Source organism: Mus caroli, chromosome 7, assembly GCF_900094665.2.
Source record: "Mus caroli chromosome 7, CAROLI_EIJ_v1.1, whole genome shotgun sequence".
Taxonomy (NCBI): Eukaryota; Metazoa; Chordata; class Mammalia; order Rodentia; family Muridae; genus Mus; species Mus caroli.
Window position 1 is genome coordinate 26,972,146 of NC_034576.1, and position 7,381 is coordinate 26,979,526.

Here is a 7,381-nt window from a genome sequence, read left to right on the forward strand (position 1 = left end):
AAAGAAAGAAAGAAAGACAGAAAGAAAAAAAGAAAGAAAGGGTTAAAGAGGTCCAAGGAGGCTACACTGAAGTCCATACAGTGTATATTAGAGGCTGATGGAGAGTCTGGAGAGACCAGAAAACCCTGTTGGAAACTACAGGTGTTACAGTGAAAAGGAGAGTAATTCTCCTGGGTCTGTAGGCAGCAGTTTCTGCCCTGGAGGTCATCTCTTCGAGCCTTGGGTGGGCAGGGCTGTGTCCCGATCACTTTCCTAGTGAATGGTGTTGCTACGGTGGTACTGGCTATAGTGGTAGGCATGAGCTAGATGGCCCAAAGAAGAATTTTACAGATGAGGACTAATATGATTTCTGACTCTTGCACAAAAGAGCTCTGGATCTTCTGTGAGAGTTCTATTGGCCCAGTGATGGTTTAGTCCTTCTGAAACAGTTTCCATGGATTGACTAGTGATTTCCTCTGGTAGGAGGCATCCCACTTGTATCTTAAGACCTGTGTCCTCTTCCGGCCGCTGGCTTGGAAAAAGAATTATGACTAAACATCATCCAGATTTGATTTTCTGCTGCAAGCAGGCTGGTGTGGCTATTGGAAGACTGTGTGAAAAATGTAACGGCAAGGGTGTGATCTATGATTCCTATGTGCATCCCTGCACCCTGGTTCACATATGTGATGAGTGTAACTGTGGGTCATATCAGGGCCGGTGTGTGATCTTTTGCAGTCCCGGAGTCTCTGATGCCTACTACAGTAAAGAGTGCACCATTCAGGAGAAGGATAGAGACGGTTGCCCAAAGATTGTCAATTTGGGGAGCTGTAAGACAGACTTGTTCTATGAACACAAAAAAAATACGGCTTCAAGAAGAGGTGAAAGGTGGGTGGCTTCCTCCTCCCCCATCAAACTGCTGCAGCTGCCAGAATAGTCGCCTAGGCCCACCAGGAGAAAGCACCAGCAGAAAGGGAACAGAGCTGAGTGTCACCAGAGCATCCTGCTAGTGCTAGTCCTGCCCCCTGCCATTAGTGAGTGCTCATGGAGCATGCTAGCAGACTGGAGGAGACATTGCTCTGGCTCACTTTGTCCCTAGCTCCCTTTTTGTTTTTAGTTGGGAAAGCAAGGCTCTGTTCTCCACATTGATCCTTTTAACTTAAAAGCCTCAAAACAAGTTGGTGTGTGTCCTTGATGATGAAACTGTCGTGGCAGAAGTGTGTGGTCTTGCAGCAGCTATGGTGGGGTTGTCCTGTGACCTGAACAGTAATGTGACCTGACAATTCACAGGTGGCGCTGGGCTTGTTTTATTTTCCTTGCTAATTGGAAGTTTCAGTTATGCTAATAAAGTTGGCTACCTTCCCCATTTAAGGGAAAAAAAAAAAAAGACCTGTGTCCCCTTGGTGGGGATGGAAACTCTTGGCTCCGCCAAGTGTCTCCGAAACCCCCCAAGCTTGTTCTCTCCTGGAAGAGATGCTTGCATCATCACTTGGCTCATACCTGCCAGGGGCCAGCCTGGGCTGTTCTTCTTTCTTAGTTCTCTCTTGAAGGTAAGCCGAGGGCCTGAGGAGTGTCGGTGGGGTGAGATATTTAGGGTTGCTGTTTAATAATAAAATGTTTACTTATCTAAAGATACTTAGTTGTTTTACTATTGTAGCTGACCTGCTTGAGTTCCCTTGAGGCCAGAAACTGCAGTCTCTGTCTGTGTGTAGCGCCTCACAGTAAAACATCAGGGGATTAAATAAGGTAGCCTTTGCTCTCTCTCTGCAGGAACTGCACAGCTCTAACCTCCAGGCTGCAAGCTGAAGTTGTGGGAAGAAAAGGGGACATGTTGAAAGTTATTTTAGCCTTTATTTCTAAGTTCTTCAGTCCTCCAAAAAGTTTCTACAAAAGTTCTCCGCCAAAAAAATTCTCGGGGCTGGTGAGATGGCTCAGTGGGTAAGTGCACCCGACTGCTCTTCCGAAGGTTCCGAGTTCAAATCCCAGTAACCACATGGTGGCTCACAACCATCTGTAACAAGATCTGACTCCCTCTTCTGGAGTGTCTGAAGACAGCGACAGTGTACTTACATATAATAAATAAATGAATCTTTAAAAATATTTAAAGGTGGGGAGTGTATGGGGAACTTTTGGGATAGCATTGGAAATGTAATTGAGGAAAATACATGATAAAAAAATATTTAAAAAAATTCTCTTGCTGGGTAGTGGTGGCCTTTGATCCCAGCACTTGGGAGGCAGAAGCAGGCAGATTTCTGGGTTTGAGGCCAGCCTGGTCTACATAGTGAGTTCCAGGACAGCCAGGGCTATACAGAGAAACTTTGTCTTGAAAAACCAAACAACAACAACAACAACCCCCCAAAAAAACCAAACAAAAAAAATCTCTTTGAAAAGTTCTCTCTGCTCTCTTCTTCTAATCTTGTTATTCCCTTCTGCTCTGATATCACAATAATGCCCTTACGCTCAATGTCTTTGCTCCCAGTGCCACGCCTTTACTTGTAAGTTCTTCTTGAACTCAGTTCTGTCTCCTTTGTTTGTCCTCAACACTTAAACATCTTTCAGAATACATGATCACGTGGTAAAAAGCTCACCACAAGTTTACACATAAATTCAAATCATAAATTGAATAAGAAGTTTACAACAGAGAATGTTTACATGTATATCCATTCACATTAATTATCTGGCTAATTATTCAACAGTTAAAAAGTTAAAGACCATAATTTTATGACTAAGTTATTAATGAAGTCTTGCATAGATAAACTCAGTCAATATGTTCTTGCACCTATAGTAAATCCTTTTTATGACCTTTGGTTAATGGATTTACAACCTCTTGGAATGTGCTCTGAGGTGTGGATGCCTGCTTCTATCTCAGAAACAATTAACTTGTGACACTAAAGACTGGCAGACTTCTCACTGAGGTTTTGATTATCAGAGAGGACCTAATAGCAATCCTATTGTAAAAGAACTTAATAATTACTAATATAATTTTAGGAATTCTTATAGAATCATCACTAGGAATTAAGAAATCATCTATTTGTCTATATAGCATCACTGCAAGATAGTATATCTCCATAATTCCTCAGAAATCTGCTCAAAAGGATGGGCTAATAACTATTGACAGTTATATATATTTAATAATAACAGGTGAAGCATATCAATAGCAGGAATATTTCCTCAGATAAAAATTTCCCAGTCTTTCCTAGAGAAGCAAATCCATCATTAACTTTGTAGTCCGGCTCAGGAAGATCACCTGCTAGCTTTTAACTTCTCTTTGATGGCTCCTGGTACCTGCCCTTGGTTCTGTATGAAGAACCTTTCCTGTATGAAGGCAGAAAAGGGCCCCAGCCACCTCTTTGGAATGCACACAGGGAGGGAGTGTAATAGTCTTTTTTATTCCCTCCCCAGCAAGCTGTAAGCAGTCTGTTGCATCCAGTTGATGGAGAAAGAAAAAATATTTCCTCTTTCATGGTTCACATCTTTTCAATCAATAACCCTTATAAATGGAAAACGCCAAACCCACCATTCTGTGAAAAGAGTAGAAAAATGTGCAGCTGTCTGGAAGGATCTTTGCCGGACAATGCAGCCAGGATGGAATGGATTCTCCCTTCTGTCCAGCACTGACTGAGCAGGTGATTTCCTCTAGGCCCTCTTCGGAAGGATTAGCCTTTCCTGCTAAAAAGATTGCCTTGTCATCTAGCAACCCCAGGTATCAGAAAAAAGGTTCTACAAATTAGATGGATCTCAAGGTATAAATAGGTCCCAAGTCCAGGAGGTAGCTCAAAAGGTATTCAACAGCAACAACAAAAGTGAGAGACAAGACCTTTTGTACAAAATGAAAGACACAATCACCTTCTTGATTTAGACATAGACTATTGATACTCAGCAAAAGTTTGATGTCTTGCTGGGCAGTGGTGGCACACGCTTTTAATCCCAGCACTCGGGAGGCAGAGGCAGGCAGATTTCTGAGTTCGAAGCCAGCCTGGTCTACAAAGTGAGTTCCAGGACAGCCAGGGCTACACAGAGAAACCCTGTCTTGAAAAAAAGAGTTGAATCTAAGTTACATATACAGCATAATTTAGACAAGAGTTGGATCATGTGTGTAAAGATGTTGTTGTTAATTAAAATTCCTATGTATGGAGTCCCTGCTAGCCTGAGGCAGCAAGAAGAAAGACAGCAAAGTGTCTGCCCCATGACAGGCATTACTTTAATGAGCGACTATGTGGTGGAGAGATGGGAGAGAAAGTGAAGCCCAGGGGTTCGTGCACTATGGGGTGAGGTGGAGCTGGAGATGGGAGTGAGGAACAGGCAGATATGAGGAGCCTGGAGAACCACCTGAGGCTATGGTGATGTCCCAGCCAGGCTGCCACCAAAGGTTATGTCTGGGTCCATGGCTCTATCACAGCTGGGGTCCATGGCTCTATCACAGCTGGGGTCCATGGATCTATCACAGCTGGGGTCCATGGCTCTATCACAGCTGGGGTCCATGGCCCTACCACAGCTGGGGTCCATGGCCCTACCAAGGCTGGGGTCCATGGCCCTACCAAGGCTGGGGTCCATGGCCCTACCAAGGCTTGGGTCCATGGCTCTATCACAGCTGGGGTCTATGCAGGTGGCCACCAAAGACCATCTGTATGTCAGTGGTCTGTGCTGCTACTTGAGACCATGTTGATTAATATCTGGGGGCTGTACTGACGCCCTGTGTGACTGACTACTTGGGGCCATGGCAATGTCCTGGCCTGGGCTGCCCCTGAGGGCCATGTCTGAGTTCGTAGTCCTGCTGCAGTTGGGGTCTATGGCCCAAGATACTACCGAAGGCTACGTGGATGTTCATGGTCTAGGCTGCCACTTGAGACCACGTGGATGTCTGAGGGTCCTGATGCCGCCAGCCTCACGCTGTTCAGGTAACTGACCTGTTCAGGTTCTCAGACCTCACTTCCCAGATGTAATCATACATACCTGACACTAAAGAAAGTTACTAATAAGCCAAAAAGTTAAGGCTGAATCCCTTGTCCCCTGTTGTCTCAAATGTTCTGGAGTTCCCCTGTCCACCACCCTCCTTACCTCACTCAGGACCAATCAGCTTAGAGGCGAGCCGATGATATTTTGTCTATTGAGCCAGAAATGCTGCGCCACGTCACTGCTTGCCTTCGAACTTTTGAACCTGGTTTTTCTTGTACAAAGCCTGCCCTGAGGACAGACTGGTATCACTATTAGTTTTTCCTTCTTGTGGTCCTGGATGTTGTATTATGGTGTATGATCAATAGACTTTTCTTGCCTGACTGAGAGTGGTACAACTATGGTTTGTATGGCGATTCCCAGACCCCAACAAAACTTAATATCTAAGCTTCTAGAATGTTGGGTAGGGCATATAGAACATGGAAAAACTTTACAAAAACATGAAATTACAGCTACCATATAGTCTATTATACTCCCAGGTTTATAGCAGGGGTCAGAGGGGGCCACACACGTACAGCTCCGTTCGTGAAAGCCAAGCAGCGTGCCTGTCATAGGAGGAATGGATAAGGAAAATGTGCAATACACACATCATGACATTTTATTCAGGCACAAGACAAGAAGAAATCATGCCATTTTGAGAAGCTGGGTGGACTGTGAGAAGCTCGGAGGAAGTAAACACGACTTAATTCCAAACTACATTGCAGGCTGGAGGGATGGCTTGACGGTGAAGAGCGCTTCCCTGCAACAACTCCCTGCTTCTGATCTATTGGACATTGACTTCATGGGGGCTGGAGAGATGGCTCAGTGGTTAAGAGCACTGACTGCTCTTCTGAAGGTCCTCAGTTCAAATCCCAGCAACCACGTGGTGGCTCACAACCATCTGTAATGAGATCTGACACCCTTCTTCTGGTGTGTCTGAAGACAGTTACAGTGTAATTATATAAAGTAATAAATAAATATTAAAAAGAAAAAGAGGGCAGGAGAGATGGCACAGCGGGTAAGAGCACTGACTGCTCTTCCAAGGTCCTGAGTTCAAATCCTAGCAACCACATGGTGGCTCATAACCATTCATAATGAGATCTGATGCCCTCTTCTGGAGTGTCTGAAGTCAGCTACAGTTATTTAAAGAAATTAAAAAAAAAAAAAAAAGAAACTGGCTCCATAGAGTAAATTCCTTTTCTAGGTAGGGTGACTTCCCAGCACTGCCAGGCTGAGGCAGGAGATTTGTTGCAAGTTACAGTTAGCCTAGCCCCTACCCCAACTGTAATCTGTGTTGGTGTGTGAGATTCTGACTCAAGAAAGAACATTTTCCTCTTAAAACAAAACAAAACAAAACAAAACAAAACAAAACAAAACAAAACAAGGGTTTGGAGAGATGACTCCATGGCTAAGAGCATTGGCTGCTCTTTCAGGAGACCAGGGTTCAAATCCCAGAACCCTCATGGCTGCTCACCGATGCTCTTACCTCCAGTTACAGCGTTTCTGACATCCTCATACAGACATATATGCAGGCAAAACACCAATGAACATAAGCAAAATAAATTATAACAAAGATAAAAGTGAAAAGCCACATTAAGCACTTTCTTTGTTTAAGCAACCTCAGGACATTCTTAAAATAGGAATTCCTGGATTTTGACAAAAATCCAAATCGTGTTATTTTGATGCCAGCCACATAGAAAGACGGCCAAGTTAAAAATAAAATTTGCCAGACACCCAGACATTCCACCCTGTTTGTTTGTCCAGCCCCAGTTCTGAGGAAGGAGTGGGGAGCCCCTTCCCTTCCCAATGGCTTTGCCAGTAGTGCCACCCAGCACTGGGGTCTTTGCTCTGCTCAGGTGACAAGACAAATGAGGTCCTAGGCCATCTTCACCACTTGTCTTTCCTTCTCCCTCCTCTTTTCTGTTTGAGACAAGAGTCTCTCTATGGAACCCTGGCTGTCCTGGAACTCACTTTGTAGATCAGATTGGCCTTGAACTCAGAGATCTTCCAGTCTTTGCCTCCCAATTGCTGGGATTAAAGGCATGCGCCACCACTGCCCGGCTACTTAAAATTGTGTGTATGTGCTTATTTGTTGTGTGTGTGTTTCTCCACGTAAGTGTGGTTACTTACAGATTCCAGGATATAGCACAGGCTGTCCAGGAGGTGAAGTGACAGAAAGTCGTGAGCCATTCAATGCGAGTGCTAGGAACGGGACTCAGGCCCTCTGTAAGTGCAGCGCTCGCCCTTAAATGCTGAGCCACTCTCCAGCCCCACTTTTCCTTCCTTCCTTCCTCCCATCCTTCCTTCCTTCCTTCCTCCCTCCCTCCCTTCTTTCCTCCCTTCCTCCCTTCTTTCCTCCCTTCCTCCCTTCTTTCCTCCCTCCCTTCCTCCCTTCCTTCCTCCCTCCCTCCCTTCCTTCCTCCCTTCCTCCCTTCTTTCCTCCCTCCCTCCCTTCTTTCCTCCCTTCCTCCCT

At 45.0% G+C, this 7,381-nt stretch overlaps 1 protein-coding gene and 1 pseudogene across 2 annotated transcripts in view; both read left to right on the forward strand.

The window, feature by feature from the left end:
• Window positions 1-7,381, forward strand: part of LOC110298476 (zinc finger protein 59) — a 162,824-nt gene that overhangs the window by 27,053 nt on the left and 128,390 nt on the right. The gene's annotated exons all lie outside the window — the stretch shown is intronic.
• On the forward strand, window positions 527-861 carry LOC110298479 (annotated as a pseudogene).